Source organism: Schistocerca cancellata, chromosome 2 (genome assembly GCF_023864275.1).
Source record: "Schistocerca cancellata isolate TAMUIC-IGC-003103 chromosome 2, iqSchCanc2.1, whole genome shotgun sequence".
Classification (NCBI taxonomy): Eukaryota; Metazoa; Arthropoda; class Insecta; order Orthoptera; family Acrididae; genus Schistocerca; species Schistocerca cancellata.
The window spans coordinates 1,112,923,524-1,112,944,715 of NC_064627.1; positions in this window are offsets into that span (position 1 = coordinate 1,112,923,524).

A 21,192-nucleotide genomic window follows, 5' to 3' on the forward strand; every position below is an offset into this window, starting at 1 on the left:
CTAGTACGCCCATCGGAGGCATAATGTCGCTCTTTTCAGTTCTGAGCTCACAGTGAGAACGTAAAAATGGCTATAAATGAGCATCTACCGCCAAGTATGAGGGCCTGGCGAAACATCTCGCCTGAAGCTATGCAATCCACATAAAATAACTGTCATGTGGCTCGGTTCTACAGCACAATTCTCCGCCGCACTTTGCAGGGGCAATGAAGATGTTCCTGCAGCGTTTCCGATGGGAAGTGTTTGATCACCCACAACATAGTATCTAACTGGCTACCCCTAAGGTTCACCTCTGCTCAAATGAACCGCTGGCTATGCAGACAATATTTTGACAGACACAACGAGCTGCAGTCCAGAGCAGAAAATTGTCGAAAAGCACTGGTGGCTGTCTTCTATAACGAGGGAATTGAAAAGTTAGTACAACGCTACGACAGATGTCTAAGTCTGAGCGGTGACTGTGTAGAGAAGTAACTGGAAGGTGTAGCTAACCGTTGCAAATAAAACAGTTTTGGTTTTCACTGTGGTCTCCATTTCGCGACCTATCGTTCCTTACTTTCCGAATAGCCCTTGTACGCCACAGAGAGTTTTCTTCCGAACTGTGCCAGTCTATTCTTCCCAGCCCAGACAGTCACACACGCGAGACCTTTTACTGCCTTTTGATAGTGGTACCATCTAGAAGAATAGAAGGAAATGCTTAACGGAACACTCCAGTGATCAGCTGTAAAGAGGATTGTGACTTTTTGTGGCTTAATTTGATCCCAGGTTCTTTTTGCCCATCTTGACATATGGCAGATGTGACATTCTTAGGACTGGCACTTAGAGACTGCGTTTCAGCACATAAGTGACAGCTGTAACAACGTAAGGCACTTTAAATCGCCTTGTACAATCAAGGAGAAGAAACACACAAAGAACTGTACCTAGTATAGCTCTAGAAAGGACGCTCTTCCATGAAGACTTCTCCAGTCCAAGAGCAGTTCATTGGTAACTGTACAGCTGGAGGCTGAAATAGAAACGTGGTCCAATCTGTAACCCACGTCATTAAAACAGTCAACACTGCATATATCTGTGCTGCAGAACTTGACACTTGCCTATCAACAGTATTATGCACAGGTAGCGCATATTTTCATAAACAAACAAAAGAGGTATCTGTTCTCTAAGAAGCAAACATTGACAAAGTTCCTGGGATACAAACCAACTAAGTACTACATGTATATATCAATGCAGAAATCAACAGAGCTACTTCGGTGTGTCCAGTGCTTCAGAAGCATAACACGTATCTTTAAATTATCTTGTTTTTGTTTTATTTTTTAACTATATGGAACTCTTCCTGGGGGCCTAGGAAAGTCATTTTTCTGAAATGATACACTGACTCTTAAAAAACAGTTGTATATTGTAGAATTAGATTTTCACTGAAATAGATCATGTCAGCATCTAGTTCTCTTATGAAATTATGACAATTGTGCACAGTGTAGAGATTTTTTCAACAGTTTATCGCTTTTGACACTTGAATTTACTGCACTAAAACACATTCATAGAAAATTTAAAAAATCTAACAAACAAAATTATTGTTGCAATAAATATAATAAAAATAGCAATCTTACATATTTAAATCAGCGCTGGGAAAAGCATCTTTCAACTATACTCTTGCACAGTTATAAGTCTGTGCAGATCACAGATCTCTATAGATCATTCAGTTTCCTCGATCAAATCACCTGCATGTAAATCGTGACTTGTCCAAGATAAATCATAAGCACAAAAATACTTAAACTGATCTTCTGTCAGATGTATAGAATTAGTGTATGCAAAATAATACCTACCACATTATTTAATACTTCATATATAATCAAAGAAATAACCTTTTAACAGATGTAATAACATTAATAAAAGCGTGAATAGAACGTTCTCGGTTTTCCAGCCACGTAAATTCGAATAAAATCCTCGAGCTTTCGATGGCCATCCCCGCCATCGTCGTCAGGAGTTCACTGACTGCCGGGGCTCACTCACTCACTCACTGTATATCTCTGGCGTCATCTGCCAGGTGTGATGGCAGGGTAAGCAACGTGGCTGCTGTTCCTGCATGGACCTCTCTTTTGTATTTGTTGGCCTAACTGCTTGGATTGTCCTCAGGATTGTCTCGACGGGATAATACGCCTACGAAATCCGGATTTTGGGCCATGAATTGGTGCGTTCTCTCCTTGGTGGGGTTCTTTCCGAGCTCCAGGAATTGCTGGTATGCTGGATGCTGTTGCACTTCCGGACGCACTTTCCCAGCCACTGGGCCCCGTTCTGAGACCACAAAGATGTGTTCCCAGTCCGTGGGCGTGAAGACGGGGTGCTGGTTGATGATGGTCAGGTCCTTCCTCGATACCAGTCCTCTAAGAGCCTTGTTGTTCCTCACTGGTCCGTAGGGCTGGTGCGGAAGGGCCGGTTTCGTCCTGTCGGGTGGAGTAAATGGATAGGGGTTGTCCAGGTGCGGGTATGTCCCGTCACGAAGAGACGCGGCGACCTTCTGCAGCACAGGCTGCACGCTGTACTCCGTAGGGAGCGGCAGGCATTCAGTCTCTGCCGCAGCAAGTGGGGGTGTCTCAGTGTGCGTCTCCTCGTCGTGTGCCCGCGGCTCGACCTCCCCGTCAGGAGGGAGAGCAGGCGGCTCCACTTCGATGTCCACGGGTGCCTCTACGCCGCCCGTCACATCAACTGGCGGCGCGGGTGGCTCCGTCTGGGTGGAGGCGTCGACCCCCGCTGGCCGACTCGCAGTGAAGCTGGCGGTGGGGGTAGGTGTCTTCCTGAGGACCCGCAGCTCTTCACGCAGCTGTTGCAGCTGGCGGTGAACAGCCACAAGTTCCTCCCTCATGGCGGCCCTCTCGGCCGCGAGGGCGGTGTGGAAGGCCGCCACTGCGTCGTCCGTGACGGCTCGGACCACCACCCCCGCAGAAACGGTGGGGTGGGACGTCCGTCTCGACGCCAGGTACCTCTGCAGGGCGTGGGGCGGCCATCTTGCTTCTGTAGCCCCGCACGTAGGCGCAGCTGCGCGAGTTTGCGGCGTGGGCACCGCCGCAATTCACGCACTTGGCAGCCGCGTCGCGGGGCTTGGTGCAGTTGCGTGTGTCGTGTGCCTCAGCACACTTGAGACTCGCTAATGTGCCCCTGCACACTTTTGCAATGTGCCCCATCCTTTGGCACTTGAAGCATTGCTGCTCAGTGCGCTTCTTCCTGTGGCGCCGTCTGCGTCCGCGATCCTTGCCGATCGCAGCGACAAGGAGTTCCAGCGCGGCCGCAATCTTGCTGCCCTTCCTGCGTCCGGCCATGTCCGATCGTCAGCGTGCGTGTCCCGTGGAATCGACGTGTGTGCGTGCCGGCGTCTGCCGGCGTCGTGCGTGACTGCCGGGGCTGTTACGGTCTCTCGTTTATATAGGCATGATGACATCAACAGCAGCCAATCAGATCGATCCAATGTGGCGCGCGCGCGTAAGTCGACCCGGGCAGCTCGTGGCAGCACCGGTGACGTCAGGTGGCGCCAGGGGGAGGCGTCACGTTTGAAACTGCCGCTCCCGCGTCGCGCACCTGTCTCTGCTTTCTTCCGATGTCCAACGCCCGCTCCCATGACCTGCCGAGTGTGTCTCCCTGGTCTCTGTTGAAACTGTTGTTGTTTAAGAGGATCTCGGCCGCTTCCTTTATAACGGAGTCCCAATATGTAGACGCATGAGCCAACTCTTTTGTATTTTCGAACTGTATTTTATGTCCGTTTTGTAGGCAATGCTCCGCTATGGCCGACTTGTCAAGCTCCCTTTGTTTTATATGGCGCTTGTGCTCAGTACAACGCTCCGCAGTTGTCTGTCCAATGTAGATGCTGCCACATTCACAGGGTACACCATACACACCGGACACTCGAAGAGCAATGTCGTCTTTAACAGGGCGCAACATATCTCGTATCTTGGGGGCGGGCCGGAACACTGGTCTTAGCCCATGTTTCTGCAGTAGACGTCCTAACTTACTGTCAGTTCCTCCACAGTATGGCAGGAATACAGTACGTTTGGCCTCTTCTACTGATTCACCAGGTGTCTTCCGTCGGCGGCCCTTGAAAGCGTTTGCGATGTCTCTTTTGCCGTATCTATTTTCCACGAAAACACGTTTCAAGTTCTGCAATTCAGACTGTAGGCGGTCGTCGTCAGAGACAATCTTGGCTCTATGAACCAACGTGTTCAGCATACCTTTCTTGTGTACAGGCTGGTGTAAACTATTGGCGTTCAAGTACTGATCAGTGTGTGTTGGTTTCCGGTACATTGAATGACCTCCTGCCTACCGCTCAACCAAAACATCCAAGAATGGTAGTTTGGCGTGCTTCTCCATATTGACAGTAAATTTAATGTTGAGATGGACACCATTCATACGATTGACGAACTGCTGTAGTGTATCTTCACCCTGAGGCCATTTATTAGGAAGGTGTCGTCAACGTATCGTAGAAAGCAAGATGGCCGTAATGTCGCAGTTTGCAGAGCCTGCTCCTCAAAGTGCTCCATGAAGAAATTTGCGACTTCTGGAGACAGTGGTGATCTCATGGCTGTGCCGTCAGTCACCTCATAATATTCATCGCAGTACAAAAAGTACGTTGTCGTTAGGACGTGACGGACCAACTTAATGATTTCAGATGGAAAATGTTGGGCCAAAAGATCCAGCGTATCTTGTATTGGCACCCTCGTAAAAAGTGACACAACATCCAGGATAACCATTAGGTCGTTTTGGCATATCTTCATTCTCTTGAGTGTCTCAACAAATTTCTGCGAGTTGACAACATGGTGTTCGCAATGTCCCAGTTTTGGTGCTAATAATCCTGCCAGATGTTTAGCAATTCTGTAGGTGGGCGAACTGATTGCACTACCAATGGGCCTCAGGGGAACACTTTCCTTCTGTATCTTTGGTAATCCATAAAGCCTGGGAGGTCTGGCGGCACGAGACGTTAATTTCTTCACCACTTCATCTGGTAAGCCAGAATCCTTCAATAACTTCCCTGTCTTTCTGACAATGGCCTGTGTGGGATCACGACTAAGCTTGCGGTACGTGGGGTCTTCTAATAAATGTAGCATCTTCAGGTGGTAGTCTGCAGAGTTCAGAACCACGGTGGCATTCCCTTTGTCTCCGCCCCGGTAGCTAAGTGGTCAGCGTGACAGAATGCCAATCCTAAGGGCCCGGGTTCGATTCCCGGTTGGGTCGGAGATTTTCTCCGCTCAGGGACTGGGTGTTGTGTTGTCCTAATCATCATCATTTCATACCCATCGACGCGCAGGTCGCCGAAGTGGCGTCAACTCGAAAGACCTGCACCAGGCGAACGGTCTACCCGACGGGAGGCCCTAGCCACACGACATTTCATTTCATTTCATTCCCTTTGTCGGCTGGCAAGACAACCAAGTCTCAATTCTCACGTAATAACCGTAAGCAACGTCGTTCCTCCTGGCTAATATTAGATCCTGATGGCTTAGCTTTCGCCAGGATATGGCTGGTAGTTAGCCTGACGTCCTCAGCTGCATCGTGCGAAAGATTCGTAATGCACTGCTCTATTCCGCTAATTACAGGGTGTTTCAAAAATGACCGGTATATTTGAAACGGCAATAAAAACTAAACGAGCAGCGATAGAAATACACCGTTTGTTGCAATATGCTTGGGACAACAGTACATTTTCAGGCGGACACACTTTCGAAATTACAGTAGTTACAATTTTCAACAACAGATGGCGCTGCAAGTGATGTGAAAGATATAGAAGACAACGCAGTCTGTGGGTGCGCCATTCTGTACGTCGTCTTTCTGCTGTAAGCGTGTGCTGTTCACAACGTGCACGTGTGCTGTAGACAACATGGTTTATTCCTTAGAACAGAGGATTTTTCTGGTGTTGGAATTCCACCGCCTAGAACACAGTGTTGTTGCAACAAGACGAAATTTTCAACGGAGGTTTAATGTAACCAAAGGACCGAAAAGCGATACAATAAAGGATCTGTTTGAAAAATTTCAACGGACTGGGAACGTGACAGATGAACGTGCTGGAAAGGTAGGGCGACCGCGTACGGCAACCACAGAGGGCAACGCGCAGCTAGTGCACCAGGTGATCCAACAGCGGCCTCGGGTTTCCGTTCGCCGTGTTGCAGCTGCGGTCCAAATGACGCCAACGTCCACGTATCGTCTCGTGCGCCAGAGTTTACACCTCTATCCGTACAAAATTCAAACGCGGCAACCCCTCAGCACCGCTACCATTGCTGCACGAGAGACATTCGCTAACGATATAGTGCACAGGATTGATGACGGCGATATGCATGTGGGCAGCATTTGGTTTACTGACGAAGCTTATTTTTACCTGGACGGCTTCGTCAATAAACTGAACTGGCGCATATGGGAAACCGAAAAGCCCCATGTTGCAGTCCCATCGTCCCTGCATCCTCAAAAAGTACTGGTCTGGGCCGCCACTTCTTCCAAAGGAATCACTGGCCCATTTTTCAGATCCGAAACGATTACTGCATCACGCTATCTGGACATTCTTCGTGAATTTGTGGCGGTACAAACTGCCTTAGACGACACTGCGAACACCTCGTGGTTTATGCAAGATGGTGCCCGGCCACATCGCACGGCCGACGTCTTTAATTTCCTGAATGAATATTTCGATGATCGTGTGATTGCTTTGGGCTACCCGAAACATACAGGAGGCGGCGTGGATTGGCCTCCCTATTCGCCAGACATGAACCCCTGTGACTTCTTTCTGTGGGGACACTTGAAAGACCAGGTGTACCGCCAGAATCCAGAAACAATTGAACAGCTGAAGCAGTACATCTCATCTGCATGTGAAGCCATTCCGCCAGACATGTTGTCAAAGGTTTCGGGTAATTTCATTCAGAGACTACGCCATATTATTGCTACGCATGGTGGATATGTGGAAGATACAGTACTATAGAGTTTCCCAGACCGCAGCGCCATCTGTTGTTGAAAATTGTAACTACTGTAATTTCGAAAGTTTGTCTGCCTGAAAATGTACTGTTGTCCCAAGCATATTGCAACAAACGGTGTATTTCTATCGCTGCTCGTTTAGTTTTTATTGCCGTTTCAAATATACCGGTCATTTTTGAAACACCCTGTATATCCAATATTGGCAGACGTCGTTGAGCTGGAGAAAAGTTGAGGCCTTTACTCAGCGCTGATACAGAGCCGTCGTCCAGTTCTTGGTTGGAGAGATTAACAACCGTTCTGTGGGCGTTATCGGGTTTCACAACGTTTCTTCCGTGATCCATTCCGACGAACTTGGCACATTGCTTCGAAGTTGCGCTGCCGTGGCTACATCTACCAAGTCCCAATCGAATGGTGCCAATGTTGATGACAAAGACAGATGACACTCAAGTAGGTTCGTGGCATTATCATCAAGCTCGTACCTCGTCTGTCGTATCCGCTGTCTCACTATGGCGACACTGGTCCTCTTCAAAATTCTGTCCACTGCAGCAGTTCGAATGAGTTGCTTGACTACTGCAAAGCGAGGAATTACCTCCTTGTCGAGGCCGCGTTGTAAAAATGCCAAAGAACTCAGCAGATGTGATCTCTTTTTCCGCAGTTTTTCTAACAGTCTCACACTGCGCATTATGTGCTCACCGTAGAGGAAAGCTATGTGTGGCGGAGATGGCCATCGAAAGCTCGAGGATTTTATTCGAATTGACGCGGCTGGAAAACCGAGAACGTTTTATTCATGTATGCCGTCGCGAAAGACTCCGAGGACACATTAATAAAAGCGACTAAAGTCGAATGCAAATCTCATTGACCTGAGAATATAATTTCAGTCTGTAATTGTTGTATCAGGTTTAGTACTGGAAATCTCTCATCAGCATCCCACACTATATGAAAAATACTCCAAATACTTAATAACTCACAGAACTTTATTAACATTAAGCTGTTTCTGTAAACCAGGTAATCATTCTCCAAAATAATAATCTACTATTTATTAATTAGTTCATGTAATGTTACGTAGTTCTATGCAATACATTCCTCAGTAATTCTATTTAAAGCATAGCTGCTTTCATTTTTAATACTTGCAATTGGTTATTTCTTTTTATAGCGCTTAAAATATGTAATTTTTTTCTGGTGAGCTCCCTGTTATCACTTAGTCTCAAATAACTGCTTCTAAGCATTTTGCACAATATAAATGAGCCCACTCGAAGCGTAATGGTTGCGAAAGCATACTTGACCTTTTTGCAACAAATAATCCTGGCCAAATAGTGAGTATTGTGACGAGTACAGGGATTAGCGACCACAAGGAAGTTGCTGCTATTCTGAATACCGTAATACCTACAACCATCAAAAAGAAACGTAAAGCACATCTATTTTAAAAAGCTGATAAAAATGCTGTTAACACCTTTTTAAGAAAGAGGCAGTCTTTACTCCTTCCGATCTGATCATGTAAGTGAAGAAAAGTTGTGGAATGTTTTCAAAGAGATAGTATCGACGGCAATTGAGAGATATATACCACATAAATTAATAAGTGATGGTACTGATCCAAAACGGGTCAGATCGTTGTTGCAGAAGCAACGAAAAAAGCATGCCAAATTTAAAAGAACGCAAAATCCCCAAGACTGGCAAAGTTTTACAGAAGTTCGAAATATGGCGCGTACTTCAATGCGAGATGCTTTTAATAATTTCCACAACGAGATTCTGTCTCGAAATCTGGCAGAAAACTCAAAGAGTTTAAATTGGAAAGAACACGTAGAAAATGTAATGGCGAAGAGAACCAAACACTGCGTTTTGTTGACAGACCACTTAGAAAACGTAACAGATCTACTGAAGCGGCCGCTCCCGCCGGAGGTTCGAGTCCTCCCTCGGGCATGGGTGTGTGTGTTGTCCTTAGCGTAAGTTAGTTTAAGTAGTGTGTAAGTCTAGTGACCGATGACCTCAGCAGTTTTGTCCCTCAGGAACTCACACACATTTGAGCATCTACTAAAGAGACTGCCTACACTACGCTCGTCCGTCCTCTTCTGGAGTACTGCTGTGCGCTGTGGGATCCTTGCCGGACAGGATTAACAGAGTACGACGAGGAAGGTCAAAGAAGAGTAGCATGTTTTGTACTATTGAGAAATGGAGGAGAGAGCGTCACGAACGTGATATAGGATTTGGAGTGGACACCATTAAAAGAAAGGCTTTCTCGTTGCGGCTGTGTCCTATTACGAAATTTCAATCACCAACTTTCTCCTCTGAAAGTGAAAATATTTTGCTGGCGCCGACCTACATGGGGAGAAACGATCATCGCATTAAAATAATGGAAATCAGAGCTCCCACGGAAGGACACAGGTGTTCGCTTTTCCGCGCGCTGTTCGTGAGTGGAGTAATAGAGAATTATTGTGTACGTGATTGGATGAACCCTCTGCCACGCATTTAAGAGTGATCTGCAGAGTATCCATGTAGATATAGAAGGAGACACTCTTTTCCCAATCGAAACAGTGCATACATCCAGACCTGTGGACATTGTCTGTCATACACATAAGTGAGCTCATACTGCCAAATGCTTTTTAAATTTGACTCGATTTCATAGTCACTGCAATAACATCATTTACCTTCTAAACCCACTAAGTATCATTTAGTGTCCTCCCCCCCCCCCCCTTTCTGGGTGCTTCACTTTTTCTTCAAGCAATGTAGAAGTCCTCTCAATCTGCTGGAATAATTCAATATTTTAGGTACATTTTATATGCAGCAATGTATGACCAAACAGGCACCAAACACAATCTGACAGCGCTCCCTATTTTTCATTGCTAACTATTCGGATTTTTTGCAGTGAGATACTTAATTCCGAAAATCAGAATAGCTACGATCAAAAACGAAATGATAAGCGGATCATGATGAAGTTGATGAATGAGGCTATGAGATGGGAGAGAACCAAAGTATTTTACTAAACAGTTTCCTTAAAATCAATTGGGAAAGATTACAGAGCAACCAGTGGGTGTGGGCATTCTGTTTTGTGAGTTAACTAGCTTTCTCTGTGGAATCCCACTTTGCAGTCAGATGTCAATAGGACTCCAGATTGGCTAGAATAGGTCCCATTCAGAGAAACTTACAAGGGAAACAGCAACGGACTGTTACGGGAAATATACGAAGCTCCGTGCGGGGAACGAACTTAGCAGTCGATGGCTTGTGCTTTGGAGCCTTCGCAAGCGGTAGCAAGTAAGCTTACAGCGATTCTTAATCCTTGTAAGATGAACTTTTGTTTACGTGCAGTGCGTGACAACATCGACATGTCTACTGTCAGTATGATTTGTAAATTGTAACGTTTCATGATTTTGGGGGCCCACAATTCGACTATTTTACGGGGGGATATCACAGGAGCTATGTGCGCCCAGGGTAACTGCAAAGGGATTTTACAGTGAATTAGATCAACCAGAATGAATTAACTTACTTGTGCAAGCTAACAGCGTTCTCTGTAGTCAGTCCTGCGTAACTGAATTTGACCAATTTAGACTATTAATACATACAAAAGATTAATAACATATTGAGTGATACAATTTTGCTTAAATAAGAAATTAGGGCCCCTTCCTAAGTTGTTGCAGTATCTATTCAGTTATGAACAGTGCAAACAACGTACAGCTTCAGCGACGAATTCCACACAAAGACCAAGTTCCGGAGAGTCTCTAACAAAAATGTGGAATCGTTATTTTCCTCCAAGATTATCACACTTCCTCTAAACTTTAGAGCATAATTAATACGGGCATATAAGAAGAAACAAACTCAAATACCAATAGAGAAATTCAAATATTAAATCATATCATCTGCGCAGGTGAGCTCTGCAGCTTAGCCGTCATTTAGACCGCTAAGTCACATAAGGACTGTTTGATTTTAAGTGCGCACTGCACGAGCGCATTATAAGACACGCTGCGAAACTGCAAGGTACACGGCGCGCCTTCAGCGCTCTGTAACTCAAGAATACACTTAATGCATTTTCGGCATTTTGCCAAAATTTTACCCCTTTCTGTTTCAAATATGTTCAAACTAATGACTGTTGTTACCCAGACAAAGCTGATATCGTGGAACAGGTGAATGATAACATCCAGGAAACTGCGGAACGAGAATTTGAAGCTTCTGTCTTTTAAACTCCTCCTCGTCCTGCACATGGATTGGTGCCGGCCTTGTTACATAAGTCTTTTCTTGTAAATATCTCCATAATAAGAAGTCAATGGATATCAAATTAAGGAAACGCAGGCGGAATTTAGTAAGACTTCTTACCCCAGCCCATCCATCCATGAAATTAGCTCCAAGACGAAGAAATACTTCGTTGTGGAGCAGGGAAGGTGATCCATTCCACTGTGAGAAAATTTCTACAGCAAACATATCTTAAACGTATGGTCTCAAGGACTTCATACCAAGTCTAAATAAAGTTAGTCATTGTGCTGTCAAAAACGAATGGTGGTAGTAGTAGTAGTAGTAGTTTTATTCATCTAACAAGGACATTGGACATGTAGTGGTATCACAACTTAAGAACAACAAGGAGGGGACAGATAGTCGGCCACGGCTTTAGGGTAGGAACCACACCTAAATTTGCCGAAGTAATTTAGGGAAACCACGGAAAATCTAAATCGGTATCGTTTTACGAAGTCTCTCGCTTTTTTTCAATGCCACACTTTAAACCCAGGACAGTTCAAGTGGTATTCTACAACAACGTGTGGATTCTAAGGATCCTAATGTTTGCAATCGTATTGATTAATTGTTCCATTTAACTTAAAAGTAACCCCATCATTCCAGACAATTAACTTTGGCAAATCTGCGTCTTACGCACATTTACCCATGTACTGCCGTTATAAAATGTACCTCTCGAACAGAAAAATTTTCATTAAGAGTGTGGGCTAACTTGAAATGTGATTTTATCAATTGGCTCACTCAAAAATGAGGTGGCCGATAGACTTCGTGGACTTTTGTCTCCAGAGCTACATGTCGCGGTGATTTCCTTGTGGATCGGTGAACGGTTTCCAGTAGTTGTTCTTCTTTCTCAGACTTATAGACATCTGAATGTTTTCGCTGGGTGTCTTGAACAGTTCCAGTTGCTTCAGCCCTATATTTGATGCATTCAGTGATAGTCCGTGTTGGTGGATTTCATTGAAAAGTCCTTCTAAACTGTCTTCAGACTTCAGTGACATTCTCATATTTCCAGTAGCAATTCAAAGCAAATTTTCTTTCTGCAGCGTCTGAACAAAGATCGGACGTTTATTGAAAACTACAAAACACAGAAGATGGAGTACAGGGCTATTACAAATGATTGAAGCGATTTCATAAATTCACTGTAGCTCCATTCATTGACATATGGTCACGATACACTACAGATACGTAGAAAAACTCATCAAGTTTTGTTCGGCTGAAGCCGCACTTCAGGTTTCTGCCGCCAGAGCGCTCGAGAGCGCAGTGAGACAAAATGGCGACAGGAGCCGAGAAAGCGTATGTCGTGCTTGAAATGCACTCACATCAGTTAGTCATAACAGTGCAATGACACTTCAGGACGAAGTTCAACAAAGATCCACCAACTGCTAACTCCATTCGGCGATGGTATGCGCAGTTTAAAGCTTCTGGATGCCTCTGTAAGGAGAAATCAACGGGTCGGCCTGCAGTGAGCGAAGAAACGGTTGAACGCGCGCGGGCAAGTTTCACGCGTAGCCCGCGGAAGTCGACGAATAAAGCGAGCAGGGAGCTAAACGTACCACAGCCGACGGTTTGGAAAATCTTACGGAAAAGGCTAAAGCAGAAGCCTTACCGTTTATAATTGCTACAAGCCCTGACACCCGATGACAAAGTCAAACGCTTTGAATTTTCGGCGCGGTTGCAACAGCTCCTGGAACAGGATGCGTTCAGTGCGAAACATGTTTTCAGTGATGAAGCAACATTTTTTCTTAATGGTGAAGTGAACAGACACAATGTGCGAATCTGGGCGGTAGAGAATCCTCACGCATTCGTGCAGCAAATTCGCAATTCACCAAAGATTAACGTGTTTTGTGCAATCTCACGGTTTAAAGTTTACGGCCCCTTTTTCTTCTGCGAAAAAAACGTTACAGGACACGTGTATCTGGACATGCTGGAAAATTGGCTCATGCCACAACTGGAGACCGACAGCGCCGACTTCATCTTTCAACAGGATGGTGCTCCACCGCACTTCCATCACGATGTTCGGCATTTCTTAAACAGGAGATTGGAAAACCGATGGATCGTTCGTGGTGCAGATCATGATCAGCAATTCATGTCATGGCCTCCACGCTCTCCCGACTTAACCCCATGCGATTTCTTTCTGTGGGGTTATGTGAAAGATTCAGTGTTTAAACCTCCTCTACCAAGAAACGTGCCAGAACTGCGAGCTCGCATCAGGGATGCTTTCGAACTCATTGATGGGGACATGCTGCACCGAGTGTGGGAGGAACTTGACTATCGGCTTGATGTCTGCCGAATCACTAAAGGGACACATATCGAACATTTGTGAATGCCTAAAAAAACTTTTTGAGTTTTTGTATGTGTGTGCAAAGCATTGTGAAAATATCTCAAATAATAAAGTTATTGTAGAGCTGTGAAATCGCTTCAATCATTTGTAATAACCCTGTACATTTTATTTCTTATTTTATTTTTTGCTGTTGGCAGAACTAAGTACAAATCACAAAAACTGATATGCGATGAGCTTACGCTGGTGCAAATGATGCCGTTGTCGGCCGCTGCAAGAGTAATAGGACGTTTCTTAAGGATCTCGTGTGGATAACTGGCGAGTGGTGTTCCTCAAAGCGCGTTGCGGAAACAGCGTAGTTAAACGGGGGTACGGTAGGCTAGTGCCATTCTCCCTGATGTAGTCGTGGGCGTTTAGTTTCGTCTCTAAAGCCGTCGGCACACGGACCGTGCATCCGAACGTTGAGCGTTGAGCGTGCCGAGTTTCTGACGTCATAGCGTGGAGTAGCACGCTCGGGAGTCTTTCCGAACGTGCAGAGCAATATCTGGCATGTCAGATATCCTGAGCATGCGTCTGAGCGTTGACCAATGAGGTGGCACAACGCCACCTACGTCACACGCGCGCCATCTCCCTTCAGTACAGAGTTGCAAGACGCCATATTGGCATTCATTTCATTCTTATATGTACATATGCCATTTCTGAGCACCAGCAAATTCAGAATCACTGGAAAACCCGTTGTTAACTGTGTGATTCGTACCAATAAAATAATGAGAAACATCATATTCGTGGCAAAAAAATTAGTGCAACTTCAGTATTATGAGAGTCGGCTACTTGAAGGCAGTGACACACTGAAGATCCTCCCAAAACGCATTGTTATTGGTCAATTTGTTATAAGTAAATGTCAATTAGTAACATATCTACGATTTAGGTTTTCAGCAAGGGTAAAATAATATGATTAGATACTCTGGCAGTGTTGTCGGTTTAGCGTAATGAGAAGCGTCGCTGTCCTGTACTGATTTGTCTGTTGGGGCCATGGTTCGCGTCTTGACGCTTCTGAAATTTTTCCTCTAACATTCGCGTTTTTATTAGGTTCTGATTCTTTATTATTAGTTTAATATAAGTATGTACTATAATATTTGATGTTATGTAAATATAAGCTCACCTTTTTTCGAGGGGTGAGTTTATTCGATTGGTTTAATCTACAGGACAGCATGCGCTACTTGTATAAAGATATTTTGCTCCTTTTTCTCTTACGCTTCGTAATTCACATGCTGCAAAGATTCTGCTACTGGGTAGGAACAGTGATCAAGTAAGACTGACCTTGGGGTTTTACTAAAATGTGGGAATGATGAAATAATGTTTATCTTATGCGGAGAACTACTTCAAATTTGTACCGCACTGTTTGTAATGGAGCTTTTATAAGCCTGTGTCCTTATTGATTGGACATGGTACTTTCCTTTTCGTGGACGATGGAGGAAATGTGAGTTTTAATAGAGCTAACGTGGGAATCTTACGCGCGCCCGTGGAGTAAACAGTGTGGTTTACGAACTGGAAACATCCCTCAACTGCCGCTGGAGTGCGTTGCGATCGCGTGTACCACGTTGGGGCCCACGTACCGTATGCACAAGTCGCATCGTTCCGGAGCGTTCAGCAGCACGTTGAACTTGGCACGCTCAACGTTAACGTTCGACAGCACGGTCCGTGTGCCGACGGCTTAACGAAAGGAACGGCGGTGTTAATGACAACTATTTGGACGACAGCAAGCTTATCATGCTGCGCGAACAGTTTGTAAGCTGACCTTATCTTTATTAAAATACTACCAATTCGGATGTCGTTGCTCTAAGAACATGATGAGGATTTGGTCTGTTAATCTGCTCAAAGCACCCAGCCGAAGCCCGCCGTACATCTCGGAAATAAACTAAAGGGTATGTTGCGTACCAGTCCAATTCGTCTAAAACTACAGCAACTAGAAGTCATCCAGTGTAAGAAAGAATGGAAACAAATTTCGCCTGCAGTGTACTTGAACTTACTTCAAAATCATCTGAACTTCGTGTAAAATCTTCCCCAAAGATTAACCGATGTAACAATAGCAAAGTAATATAAGTGTCTTTGGAACCTGGTCAGCAAAGTTTGTGGATCTACAGCGTTTTCCCCACACAGAATTAGAGATAAAATTTGTTACATGGAGTCGCTCTGCAAGAACGTTACGAGAGAGAGAGACAGGGAAAGAACCGTATAACTGAGGTCTGGAAGACGCCGCATCAAGTTTCTATAATGCCGTGTCCTTGACATTCTGCACCGCCGTTTGGGAGGACGGACAACGTTTTCGTCGGAGACAGGCGTCGCAAATACGGGGAAACACAACTTGTCGTAGACTGTCGTTGAGTCACGTTTCCTAGCGAAGCCTGAAATTCCTAATAGCTGCCACTACTGCGGCTGGTTCCATCAGTGCTTTAGGGTTTCCCTACAGTCACTTCAGGTCATCATAGGAGGTACTCGACAACTCTTCGTAAACTACGTGGTACAGAGTAGTTTCGCTCCATTCCCTAATGAGGATTACATTTATGCAGAGACCAGTCAATTCTGTCACATGTGGACTACGCGGGAAGTGATTTGCAAATGCCGTCAGGTGTCTGGATGGTTCCCGAAGTGAGGCCTTTCCTCTATCCTCTGGCAACATTCAACATTTTCGTTTCGTGTGCACTGGAGATTAACATATTAACAGGTTCCAGTGCTCTTTTTCAACGTGATTTTCTTAACAAACTTATTACAACAATTCTCTTAAATGAATTTTATCCATAGTGGATGCTGTCAAACTCCGTGACTGTTCCTTTATAGGGCGTAGGAAAATATCCGCCACCAGTCACAATAAAAGGTTATTTATTTGTCACACGACCAGTTTCGGGCTTGCGCCCATCCTCAGGTGTTTATACATTCCTGTATATGTTTATACTGTTGGAGATCACTGTATAAATACAAAAAATTACACTCCTGGAAATGGAAAAAAGAACACATTGACACCGGTGTGTCAGACCCACCATACTTGCTCCGGACACTGCGAGAGGGCTGTACAAGCAATGATCACACGCACGGCACAGCGGACACACCAGGAACCGCGGTGTTGGCCGTCGAATGGCGCTAGCTGCGCAGCATTTGTGCACCGCCGCCGTCAGTGTCAGCCAGTTTGCCGTGGCATACGGAGCTCCATCGCAGTCTTTAACACTGGTAGCATGCCGCGACAGCGTGGACATGAACCGTATATGCAGTTGACGGACTTTGAGCGAGGGCGTATAGTGGGCATGCGGGAGGCCGGGTGGACGTACCGCCGAATTGCTCAACACGTGGGGCGTGAGGTCTCCACAGTACATCGATGTTGTCGCCAGTGGTCGGCGGAAGGTGCACGTGCCCGTCGACCTGGGACCGGACCGCAGCGACGCACGGATGCACGCCAAGACCGTACGATCCTACGCAGTGCCGTAGGGGACCGCACCGCCACTTCCCAGCAAATTAGGGACACTGTTGCTCCTGGGGTATCGGCGAGGACCATTCGCAACCGTCTCCATGAAGCTGGGCTACGGTCCCGCACACCGTTAGGCCGTCTTCTGCTCACGCCCCAACATCGTGCAGCCCGCCTCCAGTGGTGTCGCGACAGGCGTGAATGGAGGGACGAATGGAGACGTGTCGTCTTCAGCGATGAGAGTCGCTTCTGCCTTGGTGCCAATGATGGTCGTATGTGTGTTTGGCGCCGTGCAGGTGAGCGCCACAATCAGGACTACCTACGACCGAGCCACACAGGGCCAACACCCGGCATCATGGTGTGGGGAGCGATCTCCTACACTGGCCGTACACCACTGGTGATCGTCGAGGGGACACTGAATAGTGCACGGTACATCCAAACCGTCATCGAACCCATCGTTCTACCATTCCTAGACCGGCAAGGGAACTTGCTGTTCCAACAGGACAATGCACGTCCGCATGTATCCCGTGCCACCCAACGTGCTCTAGAAGGTGTAAGTCAACTACCCTGGCCACCAAGATCTCCGGATCTGTCCCCCATTGAGCATGTTTGGGACTGGATGAAGCGTCGTCTCACGCGGTCTGCACGTCCAGCACGAACGCTGGTCCAACTGAGGCGCCAGGTGGAAATGGCATGGCAAGCCGTTCCACAGGACTACATCCAGCATCTCTACGATCGTCTCCATGGGAGAATAGCAGCCTGCATTGCTGCGAAAGGTGGATATACACTGTACTAGTGCCGACATTGTGTATGCTCTGTTGCCTGTGTCTATGTGCCTGTGGTTCTGTCAGTGTGATCATGTGATGTATCTGACCCCAGGAATGTGTCAATAAAGTTTCCCCTTCCTGGGACAATGAATTCACGGTGTTCTTATTTCAATTTCCAGGAGTGTATTTACTGGTGTGTTTAGTCACCAGTAAATAAAAAAATAGTTTTTGTATTTATACAGTGATCTCCAACAGTACAAACATGTACATGAATGTATAAACACCTGAGGATGGGCGCAAGCCCTAAACCGGTCGTGTGACAAATAAATAACCTTTTAGTGTGACTGGTAGCGGATATTTTTCTACACCCAACAACTCTCTTGTTGATGGACAAACGTTACGAAAGCGCGTCGTAGCCGTAATCCACATGAACTTGGCCTTTGCAAAGCACGCGATCCCGTTGCGTGACGCAATTACACTACTGTCGGCAATTGCAGTGTTAATCAGCGCACGTGTGAGAACTCTCTGCACCACTATGTTTGTGTAATAGTAAGAGTAGCCACCATCCCGCTGAACCGCGACACAAGGCTAAAAAGTCATAACTGATTTTTACCCTGAAGAAATCCGACTGCATTGAGATAAATTCCACATAGAACGCTTACAATCTCTGTTCAACCTCCAACTGGCGCTTTGCAACGTCCTAGACAACCTCAGAAAAGCAGTCTCGTGGCTACTGCTCACAGAGGTGAATATCGGTAAGTCGCACCAAAAGAAAACACTCCAGTTTTCTCGGAAATAACACAAGTTTATTCCCTCTTTTTAAACCTCTCCAAGTCCTTTGTTCGACTAGCTGACTATTAGCGTCCTTATTTGACATAAAACTGCCCCAGAATGATAGCACCAGCCATGACTCTCATACTGACAAGGGAACCTCCCCATCGCACCCCCCTCAGATTTAGTTATAAGTTGGCACAGTGGATAGGCCTTGAGAAACTGAACACAGATAAATCGAGAAAACAGGAAGAAGTTGTGTGGAACTATGAAAAAAATGAGCAAAATATACAAACTGAGTAGTCCATGCGTAAGATATGCAATATCATGGATAAATTGAGCTCAGGAGTGCCGTGGTCCCGTGGTTAGCGTGAGCAGCTGCGGAGTGAGATGTCCTTGGTTCAAGTCCTCCCTCGTGTGAAAAGTTTACTTTCTTTATTTTCGCAAAGTTTTGATCTGTCCGTCCGTTCATTGACGTCTCTGTTCACTGTAATAAGTTTAGTGTCTGTGTTTTGCGACCGCACCGCAAAACCGTGCGATTAGTAGGCGAAAGGACGTGCCTCTCCAATGGGAACCGAAAACATTTGATCGCAAGGTCATAGGTCAACCGATTCCTCCACAGGAAAACACGTCTGATATATTCTATACGACACTGGTGACGGCATGTGCGTCACATGACAGGAAAATGTTGTCGACCCACCTAACTTGTACACTTGGCGAATGGGTGGAAAGATTCTTCTACCTTGCCCGATTTAGGTTTTCTTGTGGATGTGATAATCACTCCCAACAAAGTGATGAAAAAATAAGAGTTTGTCTCATTAACTGCAACAAATGAATGCAACAGTTTCACAGTCGCACAGTTTTCCCTTTTAACGTTTTCAAATTTTTCTGTGTGTAGACCGTTAAATCCTGCATATATCCAGCAAATCTGAACATGTCCTGGAATTTTGGAGAGCAAAGTTGATTATGTGTGAGTGCCTGAACTTTGATAATTGGTTGAAAATAAAAAATTAAACTTTTCACCCGAGGGAAGATCTGAACCAAGGACCTTTCGTTCCGCATCTGCTCACGCTAACCACGGAACCACGGAGCTCCTGAGCACTCACTATCCTTGATGGTGCCTATGTTGCGCATGGACTACTCAGTTTGTATATTTTGCTTATTTTTTTCATAGTTTCACACAACTCCTTCCTGTTTTCTTGATTGATCTGTGTTCAGTTTTTCAAGGCCTATCCACTGTGCCAACTTATAACTAAATCTGAGGGGGCTGCGATGGGGCGGTTCCCTTGTGAGAGCTGGGGATCCGCCTTTGATACAGCAATTAATGTCGCCGCATTGTCACGCGCGTCTGCATCTCGTAATTCCGTGTTCAATGTCCACGATGGTCCGCGACGTACTTCCAGATTTTGCAAGGTCCGAAAAACTCCCAAAATTTGTTAAGTGTTTAAACTTCTTAGTCAGTCTAACAGCAACTTGACTGACTTGTTTCTCACCCACGGCCATCCATGATGGTCCAGCCCCATTCACAGCTGCTGCTAATCGACGCCACACTCTTGATCATATTCGCCAAACTAACGAACTAACCATCAGAAAATTTCCAGGGACATAATGGAAAACACTGAATATTCCGTAAGGTGAAATTTCGGGATTTGCAGAAAATCCATCCATGCCCACTCACAAGGAAACCTCCCCATCGCACCCCCCTCAGATTTGGTTATAAGTTGGCACAGTGGATAGGCCTTGAAAAACTGAACACAGATCAATCGAAAAAGGACGAAGAAGTTGTGTGGAACTATGAAAAGAATAAGCAAAATATAAAAACTGAGTAGTCCATGCGCAAGATAGGCAACATCAAGGATAGTGTGAGCAAAGGAGCGCCGTGGTTTGCGGGAGCAGCTGCGGAACTAGAGGTCTTTGGTTCAAGTCTTCCCTAGAGGGAAAAGTTTGCTTTCTTTATTTTCGCAAAGTTATGATCTGTCCGTTCGTTCATTGACGTCTCTGTTCACTGTAATAAGTTTAGTGTCTATGTTTTGCGACCGCACCGCAGAACCGTGTGATTAGTAGACGAAAGGACGTGCCTCTACAATGGGAACCGAAAACATTTGATCGCAAGGTCATAGGTCAACCGATTCCTCCACAGGAAAACACGTGTGATATATTCTACACGGCATGTGCGTCACATGACAGGAATATGTTGTCGACCCACCTAACTTGTACACTTGGCGAAGGCCGCATCTCGTGGTCATGCGGTAGCGTTCTCGCTTCCCACGCCCGGGTTCCCGTGTTCGATTCCCGGCGGGGTCAGGGATTTTCTCTGCCTCGTGATGGCTGGGTGTTGTGTACTGTCCTTAGGTTAGTTAGGTTTAAGTAGTTCTAAGTTCTAGGGGACTGATGACCGTAGCAGTTAAGTCCCATAGTGCTCAGAGGCATTTGAACCATTTGAACACTTGGCGAATGGGTAAAAAGATTCTTCTACCTTGCCCGATTTAGGTTTTCTTGTGGATGTGATAATCACTCCCAAAAAAGTGATGAAAACATAAGAGTTTGTCACATAAACTTCAACACTTGGCTAATGGCTAAAAAGATTCTTCTACCTTGCCCGATTTAGGTTTTCTTGTGGATGTGATAATCACTCCCAAAAAGTGATGAAAACATAAGAGTTTGTCACATAAACTGCAACATGAATTGTCTGAAAATAAAAAATTAAACTTTTAACCCGGAGGAAGACTTGTACCAAGGCAGGTGCTCACGCTAACCACGGGACCACGGCGATCCTGAGCTCA